The sequence below is a fragment of the Anser anser genome, assembly GCF_964211835.1.
Source record: "Anser anser genome assembly, chromosome: 5".
In the NCBI taxonomy this organism is placed as follows: domain Eukaryota; kingdom Metazoa; phylum Chordata; class Aves; order Anseriformes; family Anatidae; genus Anser; species Anser anser.
The window spans coordinates 22273502-22299762 of NC_139725.1; the positions used below are offsets into that span (position 1 = coordinate 22273502).

Sequence of the window (26261 nt, forward strand, 5' to 3'; positions counted from 1 at the left end):
ATGCTCCCGTTCAATTCAAACCATTTCTGAATGGACTCTGAAAACCCTGTACTTACAATCATCATTTCAAAGGCATTGAAATATATTCTATAATTACAGCAATCTTCTGGGTATTGCTGCATTCTGTGTTACTTAAGGTTTCATTTTGCTAGCCATTTTTTCATTTGACATAGAAGCACTTGAAAATTCACTGTCTCACCGAACTGCTCCATCTTTGAAGAGCTGCGGACTTGTTTATACAAATATAACTCTAGGAGCAGCAATCCTGCCCGCAGTTCCTGTAAAGCTGCTATGACACACCATGTGATTGTCAAATCCCAACCACCATATATAATATAGGCTCAGTTTAATCCATTTCAGAATGAAGGATTTATATCTTCCCTTCTACGCTGCATGAACTGTATGTTGGATCTCTTCCACGGAGCTTCACAGAAAAGAATAGCAAAGCATGACTCATAGCCTCGAAAAACAACGTGACCCTGTCTTGGGGGAAAAGTACATGCAATCTATACACGATCTGAGCTGACACCAAGCAAGAGAACACTGGCACAGCTAAACAGTAAGAATTTATATCAGCTGTCTTTACCACAGCTTTTGTTTGACAGTTCCACATTGCTTCTTACACAACTGCAGGTATAAACAGCCCCAATGCATTTTGCATCCCAAGCTCAGAAGCTTTGCTCTCAAGTTGTTGGCCATGGCCCACAGCAGGCAGAAACCCTGAACTCACCACAAACCCACATTGCTTTGCTAAGTCCTAACATCTGCCATTGCCTGATTTTCCTATAATACTGGTATCTTCATCTGAAGGTCCTTTATAGCCACCTTTACCGGCTGTTCAGCTATCACTTTCAACTATACATCAGAATGTTATTTGCTCATTAACACAAGTTCTCCTTATCAGCTAATTTGCACATTTTAAGGTTCACTATGTATTATACCTCTTGAACACAATGCAACCATTTTTACTATGTTCAGCTAAAAAGTGCCCTTAACACCGTAAACTTATTAATCACTGTTTCCTCCACACACATTTTGCTTAAAAATCTTCATTAAAAATTTATGCAAAACTTCCTGTCTGCCTAAGTGGCTCATCAGTAAAGCAAACATTAATAAAAATGCATCTCCTCTACAAAACAGATGTTGCAAACAAGCCTTGAAAATATGCATTTTTATTCGTGAAAAACAAAACACATCAGAAAAGCTCTAAAATCTGGACAGGTGATTCCTCCTTATCTGTGTATGTCTCATATCTACGAATACTCCTCCAGAATGTTATTCCTACAAAGTTTGTCTGAAAAGGAAATTGTGGTAGTTCTGTTGTGTCGCTATATCTATGATAAACCTGTCACTAGGATTGATACTGCATATACAAAAAAAAAAGGAAAAACTTTTCTGTACTGATGTGAACAAGCCCCATCATTAATGATATAAGATAGTAAGTACATTATCCACCTTACATAGTTCGTACATAGTTTGATTTGTAATGCAATGTATAAATTCAAGGTAATTTTGCAAAACTGGTGTAAAATAAAACACGTGTAACCAAAATAGTAATTGCTATAGTAAACTCTAGCAATATAGAGTGCTGCATAAAATTTATCTGAAGATGAGGCTGATAAAAACAGTCACATGACAAGGCTAATCATAGCTAGTTTGTATTATACACCAACAACATACATTGGACTCTCTCCTTTTCATGAATTCATTTTTGTGTGTACATGTCTATATTCATAGAATGGTGTATTTAGAATAGAATTCATATATAGGTGTATACCTGCAGAAATGCATATTTGTTCTTTTGTTCAGGTCACTGCTTTTTTTTCATCCCTTACTCATTCTTCCTTGGACATAACACTGTTTTTCCCACAATACAGTATCTTGATCTGCAGCAAAAGTTTGTCCTTCATCCTTCCTCTAGACCGCTAATATTTCCTTTATTATAAACATTTAACCATTTAACCAGAGAAAAGAGAATTCAGTTTGCCTACGTACTACAATCTGAATAAAAACAAGCAAGGGCAATAATGAGAAAGAATTTAGCTTTCATTCAAAATTTCACTGGTGCACATGCAAAAAATAAGAAACTGAAGATGAATACATTTCTTTAGCAGTTAGTTTTATTTATTACATGTTTTAACTGAACTCTTGTTTTCTAATGTAGCTCATATCTACAGCTGGGTTCTGTCAACTACCAACTCCATCAATCACAGCTAGCTCTTGTGGCTTATCACATCACCTCAAAGAGGTGAAGTTTGTTACAAAAACGGGAATGGACAGACAGGTTTTTTGTTTTATTTTGTGTAGTTTTATTTGCCTTTTTTGTTTGTTTGGGGTGTGTGTGTTTTGTTTTTTTAAAGAGACTAAGGTTTGTGCCCTTAGATGCAAACCACTGTTTAGGTAGTTCTTTCAGAAACTCCTGTTGCAGCAAAATCAGATCTAAATGTTTATATAATAATAATTTTTCTGTTTTGTATTTTAATCTACTGTTGTTTCAACAGTTTCAGTTTATTATCATGCCACCTGTGCTCTACAACAAAACACTTCTGATCAATGCCCTACTACTTTTTTAATGTTGATGATGGACACGACTGGATACAACATGCAGAAGCATAGAAAAAATATGGAGCTTAATAAGTCAATTCCAAACTGTCATACTGTGCCCTCAGCCAGAGATGAGAAGGGGTTAGTTATTACCCACATGGATAAAAAAAAGGATTGGTCAATAAGCCAACAAAATGAGATTATCATACCTGCTTCTGGCTGTAATAGCATTTTGATGAGTAGCTTTTGATTGCCTGAGATCATAAAGTTATACAAAAATCACACAACCATTAACATTATTCAAAAGTATTCCAACTCCCTCGGAAGTTTATGAGACTCAGAGCAAAGTACTTTGCATACATTCATTCAAGTAAGATTCACAAGAGATGTCTGTTCATTCAGGTGCCAAATTCCAACACCTAGCTGCTAATTTGCATCAAACTAACCCAGCTCTAGAGGAGTCTGAAATCCTTAGCATCTGGTCAAGTCTCTGAGATAGCTACATTCCAGTTCCTGAGCACATATACAGCCACCTAACTCTGTACAGTGCTCAGCTGCTGAGCAGTTGTCTCAGACCCCAACAGGATGCAGAGATTCTCCAGGGTCCTCCATATAGCACCTGCGCCAGTAGATGTATGTGGTCCAAAATTTCAGAGGCTGAATGAGGACTATTTTAATCAAAGCTTGAATTTACAAAAGGTGATAGAAGTTGCTTTCTTGGGAACTGAGATTTAGATGTCCATAGTGGGGAAGGAGCATGAAGGCAGATCTCCCACTAGATAGCTTATCCTCTGGTGACTGGCTTGCAATCTGAGCTCCTTCTCTCGAGCTGTTCCATCTGGCTGTAATAACCGAATACACACTGAGCAATATGAAGCACAGGAACAACTCTTCAACCTAAAGTTTAAAGAACCCACAGGAGACTGACTTATATTTTGTTCCCAAGGTTCAATTTATATTAAAGAAAAAAAAAACAATAGAGATGGCATCATGAAATCTTTTAGCTCACTTCTTACAGCTTCATACTTAGAACATTTTCCTGGGAAACTGATTCCAACCAGTCATCCAGTGTGATTATCTGCACATGGTGTGAAGAAGTGATCACCTCTTATTCCATGACAGAAAAAATAATAGTTCAATGCAAAGTCATGACTCTCTGAGGAGACATCTACGTCTGAGCTAAAGGAAGGAGTTTGAGGTCACGTTTAAATTACAGCTTTAATTTTGTCACAGTTTTTGCTTTGGAAGTTTTGTTTAAGCAGCTCCTTGCTCAACATGCTGGACTCCAAATATATTTTAAGCCTCTGTGCCCCTGGAATTTGAGATTATCAATTCTAGAGGGCAGGAAGGCTTTTGAAGTTACTTAGCAACCTTGAGCAATATTGTCCTGTTCTCTTATACTCTCCCATTCTCCTGCTTTGCTGCTCTAGAAGAAGTGTAGATCAAGATAAACATTAGAAATTTCACAGCTATTCAAAGTTTTTAATACTCATTTACTTCTCTCCCTGTATATTATCAGGTGGTCCAGCAACTTCACATTTCCCATCATCCTGCCTCTGTCAGTCTCCACAACTCTTTCCATACCCAGAAGCACACTGTAGCATTACGACTAATAAAAGTTAAGAAAAAATCTAAGCAAAGACACTTCAGTGTGACACAAAGAAAATAATGCTGTAAAATTTTGTACATTTTGCTACTACCCTGTTCAAAAAAGTACATACATTTTGGCTTCTGAAAACCCTCCTACTGCTACCCTCAACCATGGTCATATCTACCCGAACTGTGCATGCCTCTCCACAAGCATTAGCATGCCTCTGAGCTGAAGCACTGCCTTCTTTAGCCTGTTCTCGCCACCTGTAAAAAGCATCTGCTTTGTAATCTCTGCTCCTTTCACTTAATTAGTGTTTCTTGTTCAACTATTCGTTTATCCTGTAGAAGTATCATAACAATACATATCTGATGGGGATTATTTTGTTTTAAAATCACTGGCTTTTTGTTTATAAGAGGAGTATCCAGGGGTGTAGGCAGTCTGCTAGTATTTTCTTTTTTTGGTGTGTGTTTTTTGTGGTGATGGTGTTTTTTTGTTTATTATTTTGTTGTATGCTTTTTTTAACCTTTTAAAAACACCAGTAAAAATGCAATAGCCAAAAGGCTAAACAGAGGTGAGTAGTGTGCGGTGCAGATGCTCTTCAGTGGAAGGAACAATTCTTTCTTTCTGAATAGAATCATGATGGCCACAAACACAAACAAGGGAAAAATAAGTAATTTTAAAAGCTTAGGCCAATTTCTCAAGCAGTGAAGTTTTTAGGAGGCTCTAGGCAAAATAACGTAGCTGCTTTAACTCTAAAAAGAAACTGCAACAACTGCCTGGCTCGCTACTTCTGTGGACTGTCCTGCAGTTTCAGCTTCAATAAAGCGAAGCACGTAAGAAAACCCCGATGCAAAGCAAACAGCTGTCCTTTGACAGTATATGCAAGATACCCTGCATGGGCCAGAGCAAAGGTGACAGTCATTTGTCGGGGAAAAATCTGTACAGGAAATAGTGCTAGCAGGCAACTTGGAAGCAGGGCCAGGCATTGCTCAGAAAGCTCCCTTCTGATAAGGCTAAAAACCCAGCTGTCAGCTGCCTCCAGCTGCAGACGAAGAACCACAGGAGTCACTGTTTGGGAGAGATGGAACTTCAGAGGGAGAAGGAAAAGAGACCACAATTGCACAGAAGGGCAGCTTTAACTGCTCTGCCATGCCCCACCGTACCTCAGGGACAGGCTGCCCACAGGCAAAGATCTGCAGCGAGCAGGGTGGAAACAGCTGGACATTGGGATGGAGAGAGCAACCCTGCAAGTCCCCGAAGTAATAACACATGGTGTTGGTCCTCAGTCTTGTTAGCCAGCTGTGATGGCCAGGTAGGAGTTTGTGTTCCTCCTATTCCTGGGTTTCAGAATGCTCTCTGAAATAGGGATGCTTTTTCTAAATTAATGGAAACACCAGCTGAGCGTGAGGCCACAGTGTGCCAGAACGGAGCACACCCTGCCAGGGATCTTGCTTCTGAGTAACAGATATATTATGCAAGTGGTAGGAGCAATGGGGCATATTGCAAAGATAGGAAGAGAAGAAGAGAATCATATATGCAAACAGTTTGCAAGCATTAACTTTGTGTTTGTATATATAAAACAGGTTAAGAGATGCCAATTTTTTTTTCCAAGTACAAATACAAAGACAAATCTGTTTGTTTAGATTAACAGAAGACTGACTAACATAGCTTTGACAAAACTTTTCGTAAGTGCTTTCCAATATACACAAAACCAGCATCACACTGGTCTATGTTTGCAGTAAAGCTTTAAGGAGAAAACATAGCAGACTTCACATAGCTGGTAAATTTTGCTCACACAAACACAACTGAACCTCTTAAAAGCCTTAGCTTGCTTTCTTTGAAACATACTCCTATCAGGCAAGAAATTGTGGGCTACCATAGCACATAGGCAACACACCAATGAAGAAAAAAAAAACAAATCCTCAAACTGGCAACATTTGGCTTCATACACAAATAGGTCATTCTCTGATGAAACTGCACCTTATCTTTACAACTATAAGCTGCTTGCATATAAATTATCTCCATCAAAATGAAATTCAGGACAAGAAACCTGCATACACACAACTTGAATTCAAGGCGATAAGGATAGTTCATTTTATGAGCAGTTACCAAACAATCAAGATTAACTAATGAATTGATATGGGGGGGGGGGGGGGGTGGCGCGGCGGTAAAAGACTTCTGTAAGGGTACTGGAACTAGAACACTACATTGTAATACCAATTAGATAAATAACAGGTGGTAGGCAAAGAAATTCTCTGCCAACTTCAGCATTACAAAGAAGGGAACAGATCCTCACCATGGGTTCTCTTAGGCACAGCGTAATTCTTAAAAGCAGGACCACTTCTCTGAATGTGTTTAACCAAACTTCACTGGAGCATTTCAAGTTTGTTTCAATACCTAATATTTCAACAGAACTTGAAAGGCAGGAAAAGGCAGGCAGAAGAAAAATGCATTCAGATTTTCATAGGAAAACTCCACCAAAAAAAAGACCTTTTTGTTTTCTTACAAAAAAATGAAGGTGATATGTCACAAACTTGCCCATACATACATGTGCGCTTCACCTGTTGTTTGTGAAATAAAGCAACTCAGCCTGCTCCACAAATAGAACAGTCTGTAAGGGCACGTGCAAAAAGGATGATAACAGCCCAGCTGACAAACAGCTCTAACCTGATGGTATATCCTTGTCCTTACTTATGAACTCTAACCAAACAAGTTTATGGAAAAGCGCAAAATGTTTACGGCAGGAGGGCATGAAATTCAGCTATTAGAATAATAACCAAGTATTTGTATCAAATCTTCAGCACAGAGTTTCCTTTTCTCATCAAATCTAAAATCACAGACAAAAAAAACAGTATTAGTTTAATTCTACTAAGTACTATTTATGACAATTGCTATTCTCATTGATTTTCTAATTAATCACTTATTTCTGAAAGCAAGAAAGCCTTTGGAAGGTCTGCCTTCTGAAAAGGGAAAGGAAGATATTTAATTATATAAGCAGCTTTTTTGCAACACTGATATTGGTGCTAAGTCTACAGAAGAGTTACAGGATATCTGCACATATCATGCTTGTCTAATGTTTAATGGATCTGAATTTTGGAAATTGGTTGGAGGTAGAGAATGAAATAAACCACAGGAACTATTTCAGCTGTATTTTCTATGGAGAGTGGTTTGGGGGGAAGTTATACAACCTGTAATGATAAAAGGGTTTTTACTTCAACAAAAATAAACCAATAATTTTGGGCTTAAATACTTGCATAAAAAAGAAATTCTTAGGGAATTGAATGTTCCATCAAGAAGCACGCAGTCTGAGGTTAGAATGCTGTTTTGTGATACAAGAAATCTTGTGCTTTTTGTGAGACGCTTTTTCCTCTTTGTTATTTTCACAACTGCAAAGGGATCATCAAAACATAAGAAACTACATTCCTGCTCTCATTTCAGTGCTGAGCGCAAGAATTAGCCTTGGGAATTTCAAGGAGCAATGCATGGCAAAGTGTAACTAACTCTTAAATTTCACCGACAAGACCATACTGCCTGACCAATTATGGAAGCAAAAACACACCCATGGCATAAGAAGCCTCCTGCAATATCACGTTCTTACTTTTTCACGCTTAAGTATTGTTTTCAAATATTTTTAAAGATGCTAAAACATTTAAAAGAAATTATCTATTATTATTAGCACTAGAAAAAAATCTATTTTCTTTCACAAGGATTTCATTTTTTCAAAAAGGCTGTTTCCTCCCCCCGTCCTCGAAAAAAAAAATCCAGAGAAAGTTTAGTCTGAGGCATTTATCCATCTGGAAAACTTCATGTCAAAATGATGAACTTTCATCAAGGTTTTATACACCACTTCACACAGATAACCAGAAAAGTCAGCCTTCATACATATATATAAATGATTTTATATCTTCATGTGACCATCCAGGCACAAGTAAACAGGTCTTGTACAGGTCAACATCTTAATTTTTCTTATAGATTGTATTTTTGTTTGAATGGGCACAACTTACATATCTGCAATATTTTCAACATGTTAAGTATGTTGCTGCGACCTGGCTACTCCTACTCCGCACAATCACCAGATAGCCACTGGATGAGTTAAATGACTAGGCTTTTTATCTATTTTTTTTGCAAAACTACAAACTAAACATACAAGAGAGTGAGGGAGACTTCAGAGTGGAAGAAAAGGAGTAAGCTCAAAAAAAACCATAACCCCCTTTGAGGTTGATCCTCAGAAACAATTAGGTTAATAGAGGCACACTGATTTGCTCCACTTGCAGAACTAGTTCAAGCTTGTCTTTAAAGATGCAAGAGAAACACACTGAACTTTGTTCCTACCTGGACCTTGTTCCCAGTCATACCCCATTCCTAGCTAAAATTGCAGTGACAAACACGCACCATGCTCCTGGGATTACAATGCTGCCAGTACTTCTCCTGGTAGAGTTGAGAACTACCTGGATCTCATTTCCTAGTCTTAGTGGTGATTTTTTGTCTTCCAATCTCATCAGAATATTCATATATACCTGGTTCTCTGTTCTGCATCATAGCTTTAGCTACAAATCCAAGCCTGCACACACCACCATCTTCAGTGGTTTCTTAGCACTTGACTCTTTTGATGAGTCAGAGACCACTGCTCTGGGTGGTATCCAGCCTGCAATTTGAACATAATAGGTTTCCAGCATAGTTTAAGCATAGAAAAAGCATTCTGGGATCACCATCTCTGCACACGTAGCTATTGAACATGACCAGAAACATGCATATGCTGTCAGCATTTTCACCACTTTTGCTGCACTAGTGTAAATAGCACATAGATATCACTGATTAAAATGCTAGCGGCTGCTCTACGCCAATGTTCCTGTAAATGCTAATACGAACACAGCTACAGTAGAGGGAAATAGGAAGAATTAAATAAATAAAGCTTGAGATAAAGAACACATTCCCTTTTAAAAACAGTTTTCAGTGAGAGTTAATTTTGGCTTTTATACTGCTGTTATCCAAACATACCTTCTGTTCAACACAAACCTTTCTTACTGAAGTTAGTACTTCACCACGCTCCACTAACAAGTTAAGAGAGGTATCTGGGGCTGGCGCCCATACCCACTGTGCTGACAGAGCCATGGCTGAGAATATTTGAGGAATACAGTAACAGGGAGAAAAATTAGAAGGCATTAATTACTGCAGCAAGTTAAGAAACAGGTAGGTACATTACTAGTTAAATAATAATGGAAAGCAAATCCTGCTTTTATTATAACCTCATTTTGTTGATGAAATTAGAGCCTGGAGAATTATGGCTTTCCACTCTCAACTTTCAGACGTTCAAGACAGAATTGAAGCTGGAAAGGCATTAGGTGCAGAAACTGCTGCTGTTAGGGAGAACCACATGCAAAAAGTAGCACAAGCAAAGCAGAAGGTACAAATACAGGTATACATGCTTGCGCATTCAGTACACGTGCTTTCTAAAATCAACACCAGCACGGAGGAGTTTTCAGAAAGACCCTAAGTATTAAGGCCACTATCACCTATGCCACTATTCAAATCAGGAACTTTTCAGAGTAATCATATACGCAAACAGTGATCAGTAACTTTTCAAGTACTGCAGGCCTACAACACCATCGCATGTTGAAAGGATATGACAGAACCATTCATCTCTGGTTCCTAGTGCTTTTTGTTAAACTCACAAAACTTCCTATGGATTAATCTCTGTATAAGTCACCAGACAATACGGAACACTTCAAAGGAGACTCCTGAAAAGCCTCTATCCTTTTCCAGTCTGGAACTCACAGAAAGTGACATTTTGGTCACACAGTGCAACTGCTGCCTCAGTTACCAGCAGGATGGTTTCTAGCTACTGCAGGGTCCCTGCCCTGCTGCCAGCATAGCCGTTCGTGATTTCCATTTATCATCTCTTATCCTGTTCTGTGGTCAAACTGGTTCCAGCAGTTTCTGAGCAGAGTCCAAGCCTACATCTCAGGTAAATAAAGAGCCAGCATTTCCTCTTTGCTGGAGCACAGTAAAATCACAGGGCAGAATTTCTCCTCCGCTTCCAGACAGAATAAGAAAGTTCTGTTACATTGCTTTTCACAAAACCCCGCTCCAGCCCAAACAAGATGTGCCTACAGGACCAAGCGTGTCGGCAACAGGAACAAGAGCGCTTTGAGAAAAGAAAAATGGCTAGAGGCAAGCTGCTGCAGGAGCTACAAAGAGAACAGCCAACAAGTCAAACCAGCTCCTGGAGCAGCACAGCAGCCAGGGCTGGGCTGCAGCTGAGTGGGTACTGCAGGAAGATGTAGCAAACCACCTTGCCGTTTATCGCAGTAAGGAGAGGGAGAGGAGAAAAGGCAATGCTGACAACAGCTGAGGAAACAGCAACCCAGGGAAATGCTGAAGCACCTGCTTGGCAGCAAACAGGCAGCAGCAGAAAGTACCCACCGTGGTGAAATAGGACAGGGTTATGCTATTGTATCACACCTCCAATTCACTTTCTACCTTAATTACAATTAATTTTCAAGGTCCTAAGAGAAATCCATGGCCTTCCACACTGCTGCTCTGGCAGTAATAAGGATTAAAATCAATCCTTTCTTCCTTCGGCTCCCCACCAGGAGCAAACATATGGCTTCTGAGAGAGTTTGCCCCATTTCCCATCTGCCAGTGACCAAACTGCAGGTGGTGAAGCGAAGCATTGTCACCCCTCTATGAGAAGGGGGGAAGAGATGTTCTCAAAGCAGAATGAACTGATTCATCGAGCAAAGATTTTTAAATAAGGAAAAATTTTTAGTACACCAGAACTTTCCATGTTACGTGTATATATATGTATGCATAGGTGCATTCACTGGGGTTTCATATAAGTTTTCTATCAGCTTGTGCTATGATAACCTTGTCCTCTGCAACTGAAAATTCCTCTTTTCCAATAGAATACAGTGTAAATTCTTATACGGTGAATTTTCACTTAAAGCAATTAGTCACTGTTTTCAAGATTGTTTTTTGTCATTACTTTAGTTTCTTGCAGGCACCACCACATCTGGTTATGTATGAGGTGGACACTCCAATCGCCCATGCTGCACATCCTCAAGCTCGTGAGTTTGATTACTCCAAAAGTAGCCATATTCCCCTAGTAATAAGTCCCATTGATAGATTAATTTATTGCCTTAAGTAGAGTACTCCGCTAACACAGCATTACTGCTTTAGCGGCCTGAGCTCACCATATTATATAGTGCAAACCTATTAAGTCCACTTAATGTTATTTCAGGGTTTCTATATTGCATTTCATTATAAAAATGCCAGTGCCAGACTTGTCCTGGGACTCTTACAAATATGCATTCCAGGTTTTAGGAACCATGGAGCATTATTCTAACTTTACTTATTTATACCCTGATACTCACAGATGTGCATCTTTTAAAAATATGCACAAACATACAACACATATTTTAGCCCAAGCCACGTTATCCAAGCTCTAACCAGCCACAGCTTGAATATTGCCCTGCTTGGAGCTTTCAGAATGTCAGTTTTGCAAGAAGCTGAAGATTTGTATAATTTAGGAGCAAGCTATTAAAGGACCCTCCCTACTGATCCAGTTCTCCAACATTCCTAAAGGAATTAGCTCTTTAAGACCTCCATAAAAAACAATGCACTGAAACCTGCATTAATTCTATTGACAGTAATGGAAGTCATCAAGAGGTAAGTGACTTGTACAGATTTAGATTGCTAGCTCAATTATCAGTGGTTCTAATTCCAGACTGTAATGCATTTTGTGCCAGTCCCAACTCATTCACTGAGCAGCAGCCATTACTTCTTACTTCATGGAATTAAACCAAGGGTACTCTGAATGAAAGGTGATGGTGGTGAAAACAAAAATAAAGCAGGCAGCTGCAAGATAAATTCCAATCATTCAGAAGTTACACCTGCTACTTACATCTTAGCAGAATTAAAGTTTGGTGAATGCCACTGTCTCACCTAAATCTCAAGAGAGCATAAAATTAGAAACAATCCTTCTTACACTCAGTAGCCACCACAGTATTTCCTAAGGTAAGGGGTTTCATTGACATAAGAAATTTATGATGGTAGCAAATCTCACAGAACCAATAGATAGCAGACACGAGAAGTGAAATTATCTTCTAGTATTTTATTCTTCATATGAGATAGGTCAGAAATGCCACATGAATGAGCTCCCATAGTACTTCAGAATTTCCAAAAGCAGAAAAATGTAAATAGATAGCAAAGTAGGACAAAACTTCCCAGAAAATCACATCTCTGATTGTTTCGAGGCCCAAAAAAAATATTTAGGCTAATCCACATATCATCCATAGGATTTTTTTTCCCCTTTTGAGAAGACTGATTATTTTGATACCAAATAGCTTGAAAAGACCAGCATCTTTTTGCATACATTAAAGTTGCAGACTTCAAAGCTATTAATTTTTAGCTGCACTTCAATTTGTCACTTAAGTTTGCAAAATAAAAATGCAATGACAGAATAAAAAAGCTATCAGTGAAAGAGACAGGAATGACTACCAACATGACCACTTTTTCAATTTTACTATTACTGCTGATTTTTATAGTCTGGAAATGTTTTATTCTGAAAACCTTTACTCCTAGAAACATAGATGGTTCTGAATGAGGGAGATATTTTTTCTAAAAGATTAGAAAATTTGAGTGAAAGGGATTGTAGATACATGGCCAGTGTTATACAGTTTTTGCTACTTTCATGTCACTTAACGTATCATCTATTGACCCCTGAATTGTCAGAATTTTTAGTCTCTTCATCGCTGACCAGAAATTTCTCTCAGAAGTCAGAAAATAAGACAAACTGCAAATCACTCTCCCTTGCTCTTTAACATTTATAAATAAACTTTTAACTGTAAGCCAGTGTACTAGGGAACAAGACTGATCAGAAATGCCAAAACGTGGTATTAACTCTGTACCTACATTTCTCTGAATAAAGTAGATTAAGCTTTTGTGTGAGCCCTCCAAAATATCTTTCAGAATCTGTTTCTGAAAGATGGGAAAATTTTGAAACAAGGAAAATCTCTACAGCAAAATAAAATATTCAACTTTTTTTGACCATTTTCTTATCACTTTGACCAACTATTATGATGCTTTATAGCACAATCATTCCTAGTGATTTCATATATATGTGAAAGTAAATATTGTTTTAAAAAAATCAGAATGATTTCAAGGCAGGAAATTCAACAGAAATATAATTTTCTATCGATATCATAAGAAAAAAATATGATAATCACTTCCATCTCATATTTCTGAAAGGAAAAAACGAAATTATATAAAATGTGCTGAGATGATTTAGCTGTGGTACATACCTGTTAATGAACAAGTTGCAATAAACTTTGTCATAAGAAAGTTTAATTAATGGGAAACAGTTTTTTTCAGTCTAGTTCCAAGCAATTATTTTTACCTCTGAAGGAATAAGGATCTTTAAATTCTGGCACACAAATGCATTGAAAAAAAACCTAGGTCTTACTATGGATAGGTCTTTGGATAGTTTTATTAGTGACTTATGGTACTAGGTCAATATACATCCTCTCTGATATCTCACCAACAAGAGTAAGTTTCAAGCTATTGAAGAAAATGGATTATTCCCCAGAGAAAAGCACTTGCCTATTTGCATACAAAATTTGCTGAGAAATGTATGCCTAACCTGTACACTCTAGATATAAAACAAAATTTGAATCTCAATTTCACACACACGTCTTCTATGACAAAATTTTAATTTATATCTTCAATGGCTGTTTAAAAACTACTTTTATTATGTTTGGGTTTATTAAGCGTATTACTATATTTGGGTTTATTAAGTAGATCATCACTCAGTAAAGTGATCTAATAGTCCAGGAAAAAAAGTTCCTAATAAAGGATGCAAAGTCAGCATTGATTAAATTGAGCTCCATGCCAGAAGGAAGTTGCTATTATTTTCAGAAAATAACACAACAATTTGTATTAGTAGTTTGTGGTTTTGCAGATCCAAACAGTCTATTCTTTACATTTAATATTTTGGTTCTTGCAAAGCCAGAAAAAAACATTTTTTCAGTTCATTTTAAAAATCACAGTGCAGGTCTTTAAGAAAGATCTTTCTCTGAATACTGATGCTGGAATAACTACAGTACAAATCTATTGTTTCATGATATGTACAGAATCACTGATAACAATTAATCAAAGATAAAGGTTCTGTAGATACATGGAATTTAATTGTTTTATCTGTTTCCGTATTTATCTACTTATATTTCGGCTTATTCATCTATAGCAAAGCACTGAAATATAGGCAAAATTTATTGCATGTATTTTCTCCACCATTAAATATTCATTAGTTAATTGACTGAACACCCCCATAAAATTCAGTGGAGGATCCATCATTGTCAGAGTTTGTGTAGTATTTTTGACTGCGAAACAGGTCTAAAAGAAGTGAAGAACAGAGGACAAGGTACCAAACGCATCCTCATTTGCGGCATTACTTGAGTTTGTGACCCTAATCATTTTAAACATGTCACATCTACCTTTAAATTTTATCAAATATTGACAAGATGAAAAGTTGCTAAATTACCTTTTGTTGTTTTTTGTTATTTCAGACAATGGAAAGTTGACTTCCAGAGATTTTGAAAAAGTTAATAACGTCATCCTTTTAGCTAAGAGCTGTTCAGATCTTAAAGGCTACCGAGGGTATTTCAGAGAGAACATTCCTTATTTAGCAGCTTTCTACATCACACCATTTCCTTCTTTCCACCCAGCAAATAGGTTTCATTTACAGTTGCAGTATGGTTCTCTGTTAATCTGTATAGCACAAAGGGAGAGTACAATATCTTTCTGGGTGGCAGTGATATGCTGATTAACTTACTCCTAATTACAGATGACTCCAACAATTTATTTTCTCAATGACTAGCTTCAAAGGATCCCTCAAATCAATGGGAACTGTGGTGGAAGCACAGTTGTTTTTTGTTTTTGTTTTTTTGATATATAACTATGTATTAAAGACTTAGTATTAATTGCAAGCTTATATATATAGGCCTAAAAAGCTTTGTAATAGGATATGCAGCATTTCACTCTTAAACCATTCATCCACATCTGGTGTAGTTTAGCAGTGACCTAAAATCATTACCGTATGAAGGCTCCTTTCTAAGTTATGCAAAATGAACCTACTTAGTCCAGTTTTTAAACTGAGGAAATATCCACATCACAAAAGACCCATTAAAACATCCTGCAGAGTCTCCAAGGATTTAAAAAATGAGCTTACTTAGCTGAAGTTAAATTTATTATTATGTTCTTAAATCGCTGCTGATTCATTTTCTGCATGCTGTAACCATACTGGATAATGCCATTAGATATATTTTGTTGCATATTGTACTTTAAACTTCTTAGGTTTATTCCCAATACGACTGGAAATAGTGCATCATACCCATTAGATGGCCACAGAGGAATTTGCAATTTCACGTTATTTTGACAGGAGCCGAATGGAAGTCGGAGCCTGTGGAGTCTTTGAGCAGCAGTTAACTTGTGGCCTGGTGGTATCAGCTGTTAACTCATTCTCCCTCGGCCTCTTACAGCCCACAGCAAGCCCCTTCGGCCGGCAGCAACCCAATTCCCCTCTCTTTTACTTGAGCTCTCTCTTACCAAACTTTCTTCCTTTTCCCTTCTCTTTATAACCCTCACCAGCTGGGTTGCCCCCAGCCACCCCTCTGTGTTGTGTTGGGCAGCAGGGTGCCCATGTGCCCCAGCACAGGGTTTGCCTCAAGCCCCCTGCCCTGCCCGTCCAAGCACCCAGAAGGCACCGACTCCTGTGTTCAGCAAGAATCACTGAAGAGAAATCTTTTTGGTAACCACTAGAACAAGCAACGTTACACGGCAGACTTCTCTTCAAGGCAGAGCCAGGAAAGAACTCGTGTCAGAGGAGACATTTCATCCCCTGGCTCCTGCATTAACAGAGGGACTTGGAAGCTACCATCCACTGTCACAGCTAGGAAGGATGTCACAAGTCCCTTCTTCAAGAAACTGGCTTCTGTACTCATAGGAAAGGTCACACGTTCCTTTGGGTCCTATTTCTTTGTATACACAATGCAACTTTCTCACAGACTATTGGAAACACATGACAAATCAGATGGACTCAAAGCTAAAATTCCCTGCGTCTCTGAAAGAGCACAAGTTCCTTTGCTGTCAGGGTATTCATGTTTGCAACAAATTTTTGGAGACAACCTTATTTAAAAAAAGTAATAATAATATCTGACCTGTCAATAACTGATAGAGCAGCTACCTAATAGGGCTGTTGTTAAAGATCACACAGGAGCTCACATCACAGACCGTGAATATCCTCTCACACACCTGACAGTGTGGGTTGTTCCTTTGCAGGCCTGCGCTCAGACACACACACACTGTGTTTGGGAGCAGGGAGGAGATACTTGGGACTTCTGTGTGCATCCTTGCATGACTTAATCTGCCGAGTCTCTCTTTCCAACAGTGTTCAGAATAACAACACCAATAACCATAGCAATATAAAACCAGTACCAAAACAGATCACAAATACTGTGTTCAGCTTATTTGCTCTTAGGGTCTACAAAAGTATCGAACATCTACTGGACCTACTGCTAGGCGCATTCAAAGTTGGGCTGAACTACCTTAGCAGATAGAACTGTGCAGCTTAGGACTAGTGCTTTTACCACCCACTTATTTTGCCACCGTTGTCCCACTTTGTCATTAAATAAGACTTTGTTCTCAGAGGCTATCATATATAATTCCTGTAAATTCACATTTTAGGTTTGTAATCAAGCTTTAACTCAAAAGAACTCACTAGCAACTGATGTGAAACTTGGTTTCCTGTACAAGAAAATTCTGGTATTTGGTATTAGAAATCTTTCACATTTCAAATAAGAGCAAAACGATATCAAGCAGACTATCCCTTCTATGAAAAAAAAAAAAAAAAGAAAAATCAATGAATTTTTGAATCTCACTTCCAAACCACAGAAATCTTACTTGGCCTTCCAGAAAATAAAGTCATCCATCTCTAAAGCTCTTTGCACATTCCTGAAAGTGTTGTTTCAAAATGTTTCAAAAATTCAGCCAGGATAAAATATTCCAAATTTCATAAAATTTTGGCAAAGAATTTAGGTTGACTTCTTGAAAAATGAATTTAAAACCCAGCTGTGTAATATTACCGGTGCTCAGTTCTTAACCAGTTTTCTAGCACATAAGAAATACTCTAGCACTCCAGAACACTACAGCAGCAACCTGGACTTCACAGATGATACCAAGAGCATTTTTGGTTTTTGGCAGAAAACAGAGGAGCAAGTTTATTCCCAGATCTTTATGGCAACCCAGCCCTTTCTCAAACCTTTGAACCTCACATGAGGCACATGCATTTCAAAATGTTTTTCCCCTTCCAAGGATTCTGCTTCCGCTCATTCACTTTACCACATGACACTTTCCTAAGGGAAAATAAAAAGATTACCATCCCCACAACATGAACAGATTCCGGGCCTGACACTCATTAATGACTCCAATAACCCTTGGATAAGACCCGCAGGCTTATCTTTCCATTTTAAGTGAAACGCGAGAAGTCAGCAGGAACAGAGTTAGATCTGCACCAAGAACTAAACACCTGAGGCAAGTTTCAGTGGCATACTAGAACAAGGCCAGAGGAGGGCCTCGAGGATGATCAGAGGGCTGGAGCACTTCTCCTATCAAAAGAGGTTGAGGGAGTTGGGGTTGTTCAGCCTGGAGAAGGGAAGGCCTCCCCAGAGCCTTATAGCGGCCTTCCAGTACCTAAAGGGGTCTACAAAAAAGCCGGGGGGGGCTCTTTGTCAGGGAGCATAGTGATAGGACAAGGAGTAATGGTTTTAAACTGAAAAAGGGTAAGTTTAGGTTAGATATTAGGAAGAAATTATTTACTCAGGGGGTGGCGAGGCCCCATCTCTGGGGTTGTTCAAGGTCAGGGTGGATGGGGCTTTGGGCAACCTGGTCTGGTGGGAGGTGTCCTGCCCATGGCAGGGGGAATGGAAGCAGAGGGTCTTTACGGTCCCTTTCAACCCAAACCATTCTATGATTCTATGAAACATGAAGATTTATATCAAATTGATGATAAATTGAGCTACATCTACATTTTTACATATCCTCTAAAGAGTCACTGAACCAAAGTTCATTATTGAAGCAGTGCCTATTTCAACCTATTTGAATCTAAGTTTGATCTGTGGTATTTGAAAGATACATCTTGGAAGAGACTTAAAATGCTGCAGACAAACTGCAGCAAACTGTTGCTGAAGTTTAACCAACTTGGGAGTGACCTGATTACAAGTAATGCAACGATTCACAGAGGTTTCACTGACATAAACAATAACATAGGAACAGTGTATTACTAAGTATTTTTAAGTACAAATTCCATGTGAAGATATTTCAGGATTTCTTGAAACACTTTTTGGAAGGAAATTTGAACCATTTCTATGACAAGCATTCCATTTACCCACTCATTCACTAGGCTTTGTTGAGCACTGTTGCATTTCCATTTTAGCAAATATAAACTCATTTACTAAATTATACGTAAAACACATGTATTTAAAACTAAGTGCTTGTTTACAATTTGTCTGAACACAGAACTAAACAATAGCAGAAAATCCATTTTCATTTGGCCTTTTAATCATCAGTACATTTCTGTGTGAAATTTAAATTGTAGACAAAGATGTTCACTTTTGGCTTTAATAAAAAGGCTAAGCTTTGGTTATCATGCAGTTAGTAGTTACGAACCACAAATAAGAAGAGGAAGGCTTTAATAGAGTCTTGTAGCACAGGTCATATTTTCCCTCACTTTCAGTAAAACGCTTTGAAAGGCTGGGGAAAAAGCACTGTGCATCCTGGCTCAGGAGATAACCACCTTTAAGGATTCTAGGCATAGATCATTACTTCTTATGGGTTTAATCTACCAAAATGATTCTTGTCCTGGCTCCCTGCAGGGAGGAGGGGAATCTTGGACTTCCTTCCACTAGGCTGTCAGGATATGCTATTTTGCTGATCCAGCAATCTTCAAGTACCAAATGCTAATCAGCCCAAGACAGGCTAATTATAATCCCTGAGGCTTTCTCCAGTCTAAGAAAATATTGTTAAAAAAAATAAAAATCAGAGCCCTCCCCATACCAGCATATTTCCTGGTTCCAAATGCTATCAAAGTTTCACTTTCAGAAGCTCACAGATTGGGTGTGGAGTGGGAAATACCCCTTCACAGACTCAGGGTTTGCTGAGGTTGTGAACAACTCTACCTTCACTGTGGTTCTCCCATAACAATGAAAACACCAGACAAATCAAAGAACGTTTCTCAGAATTGTAATTCATCTTTACACACTTGATTAGTTTGACTGCCCAGAGTCTGAACTTGTTAGGGATTAGTTATAACCATAAGACATTGGTTTGCAAAAATGCTACAAAAAAAACTTTCACACTGCAGCAACAATTAGCACCCAACGAGAACACTGAGAAACACAGTTCGATTTAAAAGCCATTCAAACAAAGCTTAAGAAAAAAGCGCTGTTAAACACTTCTCTAATACTAATTTTAGGTGCTGAGACTATATTACCTTGCTTTATTTATATATTACACACACCCTTAGATTTTTTTTTTTTTAAAAAGATGAATACGTGAATCAAAGCTGCATGCCAGTACACAGGCCAAGGAAGACTAAACAGAATGAATTATAAACAATACAGGTCAACCATGGGGTCTACTATTACTTTTTACCACTCTTGAAATGCCTTTCTTGTCATGTTGCTCTTCCTTGACCTATTGGCACACGAATTGAAACTTAACATCCTTAGCTCACTTGATGGTTACAGCTAATCTGGTTTCTGTAAATAAATACATATTTATTAGACTGGAAAGAGAGCTGTCTCCAGAACACTGGTCAGCCTAATTTGGAACAGATGGTAGCCCAGTGCATTGTACAACTCAGGTTAATGCACATCCATCAGTCATAAGCTGTTTTGGGTTGTTTGTTCTGTGACCAAAAATAACCTAGACAAAAAGGGCTTCATGCAGATCAGCGATAGGCATTTTAATGAGTCAGCAATGGCTGAGAACTGAGAAGACAGCTTTTTATGCAATAATTCTTCTCAAGCTCTGATTACGGAAAGAAGCCCTTCAAGAGCATGGAAAAGCCTGGTGGATCTCCCTTCTTCCCCAAAAAGAACTAATTTACTTTTGTAGCAAAAAAATATGTGTGTATGGCCTCGAGATTTTCAGAGAAGGTGCTGCTACCTCTCTGTTAATATAGAAATCACTTAAACTCAGACAGTGGAGATACATGCCTAGTCTTTTCAAACTTAATTGTGGAATTAGGCTTATATTTTCATTAAGCGGGGTTAACTGTTCGACAAACACTACTTACAATAAGTAATTTTTGTGTTGCCAAAATCAGCAGACTGACTTTTGGTAAGTCTTCTCCTGTGCAATCCTTTATCCCAGGATAAAAATCCCAAAAGCTAGATTCCTTCCTTTAGATTTTCACATTTTACTTTCAGCACCCACATCTGCCTGCTCTTTGCCAACGTTCCCTTGGGCCATTCTGGCTGGCATCTGCTGCTGTCTTGCCTCACTACATGTATACGGTCAAATTAAATATGCACATGTGTGTAGTGTCATCCAGCATTTGCAGAGTGCTTTACAAAGGCGATCAGTATCACTACGTCCATTCAGCAGGTGAAGAACAGGAGGCACGGGTTCAGAAACAATTTGCAAGGGGCACATTCACTATCAGAGCCAGAAAGAGACTCCAGGTCTGCTTCCAGTACCACAGGATGCTTGCTGCTCAAGCCTGCATTTCTCGTTAACACTGCTTCTCCAACCAGCTGTTATTGTATGCCACCTTACATTAAAATTCAAATCAAGCAAGTCCTCATACCAGTTTCAGTACATTTTCATTAAAAGTACAGAAGGGAGAGCATCTGAGATCTTTAGCTCACCCCAACATTAATCTAGTACTAGGGTTCAACATAACTCACTACATAGAGCTTCAACTTGCTAACATCTTTCTCCTTTCTCCATATCGCCCCTTTAAATGTAAGAGGGAACAATAGGAATTTAAGGGGGATTTATCCCATTTGATCAAAGTGACTTTACAAGTTACAATAAAGGATCACATATATGAGACCAACAAGTTAAACTGGAGACCCAATCTAATTCAAAATAACACGATGAAACTGAGTAAAACAAAGCGATCTGCATAATTCACAGAAAACCAGAAACAAGCCTCTCAGTTAATTTAAAGGGTTACCTAAAAAAAAAAAACTATTACGTCATAAGCAGGTGCCAAGCACTTGTAGGGTTAAAATTGTTTCCTTCTAGAAGAATAGTCATCACTGCTGCTGATATACCTCTGTTCCTACGTCATGCACAGAGCATATTTGGACTCCCCTTCTCCAGATGCAAAAAAAAATGAAAGTCCCCTAATTTGTTTTCCAGGTTATCAACTCATGAGGTCAGCAAAAACTAAACTGGGGTGTTATTGTTAATGACCTAGTAAAATACTAAGACTAATAATAATAATTTACTAATAAGTAAAATACTAATACTAAGTTTTGAGAAGGAACAAGACTAGATGGCACATTAAGGACCTATAAAATATAATACCCTGCATATTTTAACAACTGACCCTTAAAATGGCAACTTTCTTATCTGCTGTGTCACTGCCTCAGCAACACCCCCTAGACATGCTGAAATCTGACAGATAGCAACCGTTTCTACCTGAAGCTATCAGTTCGTTGTAGGTTTGTTTGTGTGTGGCAATCAAAATCCAATTTATCGTTCTCATAAGATTTATGTTTTGGGAGACCAGCAGTGCAGATTGGAGTGCAAGAAGGATACATACTTCTTGGTACAGAAGTGCCCTGGCCAGGGAATTGGCCTCCTCAGCAGGAATAGCTGTTTCTAAACACGATCTAACACACTTAAAAATTGTAAGCAGCCTAGAGTAGCCACATTAAACAGCTTTGAAGGATATCCTCGTTTGAAAACATTCTGTCAGTAGCACCCAGCTTTGAAGTGCAGCTCTCCATGATGAAAACAAAGTGTTGAAAAAAGTCTCTCTCTACTTTTGTCACTGCTAACTAATATTTTGAGTTTCCTGAAGGCTCATCTTGCAATATCAAATTAAAAACCATCTTACCCAGCTCTCAGGCAATACCTGGCTTTGTTTTGGGTTTGTATTCAGTACAAATTCTATCAGTCCTTAACAAATACCTGTCAGAAATCTGTAATTGTTTATTGAAAGGACAAACGATACAAGTTGCCTGTTCAGCCTTCTTTTTAAGGGGGCTCAGTTACAAGCACCTAACATTGCACTTTGCAATGCAAACCAAACATTGCTCCTTACGTTCCAACTTCCTACCTAACGAACCTAACATTTCACTAAGCAGGTATTTGGCTGTCTTAGACTTTAATATCTATTTTGTTGAAATATTTTTACTTACTCCCTTGGCAGTAGTCTACCACAGCAACCTGTCAAACAGAGGACAAGCACTTATCTAGTTGGACAAAGGAAACACTATTTTACAACTTGTAAAACAAGTGCTCTACGTTTATTTTAAATAAGCAGTGTGCAGAACTTTTTCTTCTCTGTTGCTAACTAAGCATAGGAAGCTCCGGCTTCCAGGAACAAAGGGGTAAGTTTTTATTATTTACTTGGTTTGAAACAGTAAGCTGTTTGCCTAAAATGACTGGCAAGCAGGTTCTCTGCTTTTGAAAGACTAGAACGTCCCCAAGCTAACCATGTTAAGATGCATCCTAATTTAGATCAGGTAGCAATTATTGTCTCAAGTCCCTTGAGCTCTTCTGCATCTCCAATGTGGGCTAGTCTTATCCAGGACATTTAACTGGAAAAGCAAAAACAAGCAAAAAGAAAAAAAAGTCAACCCACAGAAATCAGAAACACAAACAAGAAAGTGCAAAGACAGAGATAAAAGATTCTTCTGTTTGAAGAGCTGCACTAGAAATAAGAAAAATAGCTGCTTCTCCCAGGTCTAGCAAAGGTTTTCCAAGAAACTCGGGGAAGTTACATATCCCCGAGAGTACAAATTCCTCATCTGTAAAAATCACAAAAACACATTCTCTCCGTTTAAACTAAAAATTAATGCAATCTACTCAGGAAAGGGATCACAATTTCTTCTATATATATAATATGTATGCATAGCCCCTAGCACTATAAAGGTCCTATTCAAATTTTGGTGCAGCTATCTGAATTGTTTTGTTATTTTAAAACATAGTAATACACCCAAAGTCCCATAAGCTCTCTCTAAAAAATAGTTTATGAAAAGTTATACAGTGACAGTCCAGAGGAAATGCATTTTTTTCCCCCTGAGGGAATATTAAAAAAAGACAGCTGGGAATAAGAGCAATTTCAGGATTAACATTCAGGAACAGAAAGCTGAAATAGCAAGTAAGATACAGATCAAGTCAATAGGCAATAGAATTGAGCGGAAGCTGAAAATGAGAAATGCAAGTCTAATGTAATGTACAAGGAGGCGTTATGGAGGTGGAGTGAATTTTAATACTGACGAAATGACTTGGATAGAAGTTTTTAACCCGATGAGAAAATGCTATGAAAATGACACAGCAAAAAAAAAAAAAAGAGTAGGCGGGGATGGATGAACCATACCAAAAAGTCACAGCAAAGAGGAAAACAAAAAACTTGCTTTCTATCCAGATACATGCCTCCTTTATTTTATCCATACACCAAGCTAGAATGCAATTAATATAATTCTCTGACAGTTCGTGAAGCTAATTCATGTCTGCATCTTAATCCTGAAACTATGACAATATCCCGTTTACAAGACAATCATTACAATCGTAATAGATTTACAGTTAGACTGAAAACAGAACTAGTCGTTGCAGTTGAGCACTTCCTCACCTGAAAGCCAGGCCCTCTTTTAGTACAACCTAAGGCTAACAAAGGCTGTCTTTTTTAAGTGTGCCAGCTCCCCCAGGACACTGTACCATGGGGGCCGAGAAATCTATTTCATGGAGCTATTTCCTCCTAGAATTCACTCTCAGGTGAAAGATCTCTTTGCCAAAGAGACGGAGCACATTTTTAAGTGGTAGCTATTTCGGCTATATGCTTAGTATGCTTGCTGTGTGTAAAAAAGTTGACTTGCAGCACCATTAGTGCACCAGCGTTTCTGGGTCTGTGCTCAGCTTCACCGAAGTCCAGCTGCCACACAGGGGGTCCTGTGGTTCCCCTCACACTGCGTTTTGTAGTGCCTCACCCCAAAACAGTCATCTGGAGAGCCGACTACCTGCCCTGGCTGCTCTTAACAGTTCTAAAAGCCACAGAGCTGACAAAGGAAGGACGGTGTCATTACAATCCATAGGATTCGTCCTCCACCCTTGGCTTTGAAGGCACTGCTTTCCATAGGACACAATTATTACCCCACAGGCTGGAGAACATTTCACTTACATTTTAAAAGTGTCTTAATTTCTAGGAGCTTTAAAGACGTTCACTCACCAGACAAGAGAGTTCCTTGTTGACTGGCACAAGGACTGAATACTGGACAAACAGCAGGAGAAGATGGCATTTTAGCCAAGCTGGCCAGGGCAAGCCCATATCTGACACGTGCCGTGAGAATTGAGAGTTCACACAGAGCAGAGAGGATTTCTGGCTTTAAATGTCTCGCTTGGAAGTGCCAGACATTGTAAACTGCACAGAACCGATTTTTTTGACCTTGGAGGGATGCAAAGCTGAGTCAGCCTTGCTGGGATTCAGAGTACCCGACTCTAGGTATTAGAAACGCGTGCTTCAGCCGTGGAACAGGAAGGGAAAAGCTATCCGTGGGTCGGTAGTTTTATCTTTCTCCCCCTTCCCTTTTCCTCACGAAGCAAAGCTTTGCTGGAGACATTTCAGGAATGAAGGAAATTTTGCTTCAGGAACACACATTTTGGTACTCAAAAATTTTGGAGAGGACCCTTCCTATATACTATACATATCACTAGCATAACACCGCTGACGTAGTTAAAACCACTATGACCATACCAAGCCAGTTAATGGATTTAAGTGCTTTTACACTTCATGTGACAGAAGTGAAGGGCAGTTAGGTGCTTTTATTTTGAAGTCAATAGAAAACAGTAGATATAAAACTGAACATGGGGAAGAAAATGCCCCACATGCCTTTTACATAAGAGAAAGGTGTAACAACATAGGAGCCCACTCAACAGACAGGGAGCCTTTAAGATAGGGGCAGCATATACAATTTTTATTTTCTGCTGCTAGAATCTGCCTTAATGCATGGCTCCCTCCAGCAAAAGGGCCAAGCAGAAAGCACTTTTCTCCCCGCTTATCCACCAAAATATTAATATTCAGACACACATGAATGCAAAGATGGCTAAAGGATCATCTTGAAACTAATTTATCATTTAGCTTTATCCCAGTAACATGAGTGCAATGTCTCAGTCTACATACACTTACTTCACTACATAGTATAGGCCATACTTGAAAAGCAAAATAAAAATATATTTCCAAACACAAACATAGCATCTTATTTTTTTTTTGTTCCATTCTGACCAGCTGAACCTCCCCCAGAAGCTAGTAGAGGGGAAAAAAAGCATTCAAAAAAAAAATCACACACAACCCCATCACAAAAACAAGTCAAGCCCAAAATGCTGTTTTTCTTCCATGACACAGCAGTAATTTTTACAGAACTAGGACACGGTAAAGGATTTATTTTTCTTTTGAATTCCTAAAATAACTTTTAAGGAAATATTTCACTGGCATTTGGGAAGGCCACCAGTCCTAATCAATGCCTGAACACTTCCAATAAAGAGGACTCATTTGCTTTGACTTGCCAGGGATGAGTTTCTGGGCACAGCCCCATTCCAGACCTACTGTGATGACACAGACCCACCGCTGTTCTACTGCTACATCACATACAGAAGGTAAACACTAGAGCACAGGGTTCCCTCAACTCATCTTTAAAGAAGAAAGAAGGCTTCCCTCCACTGAGGACATGCTCTGATCCCTGCTCAAGAGACTCTCCATCGCTGTATGCTGGTAAAAACAAATCCACGAAGTGTTAAAAGTGTACCAACTTCCATTGCTGGAGCTGGGTTTTGCCACCAGCTCCCACAGCTGTTTTGGGAGGAATCAAGCTAATGCTTCTCTCTACATTCAGTGCTAACC

General features: G+C 38.7%; 1 protein-coding gene across 9 annotated transcripts in view; it reads right to left on the reverse strand.

Annotated features, from left to right (window-relative positions):
* The window catches only part of AKAP6 (A-kinase anchoring protein 6), a 294067-nt gene that overhangs the window by 238433 nt on the left and 29373 nt on the right, over positions 1-26261 (reverse strand). The gene's annotated exons all lie outside the window — the stretch shown is intronic.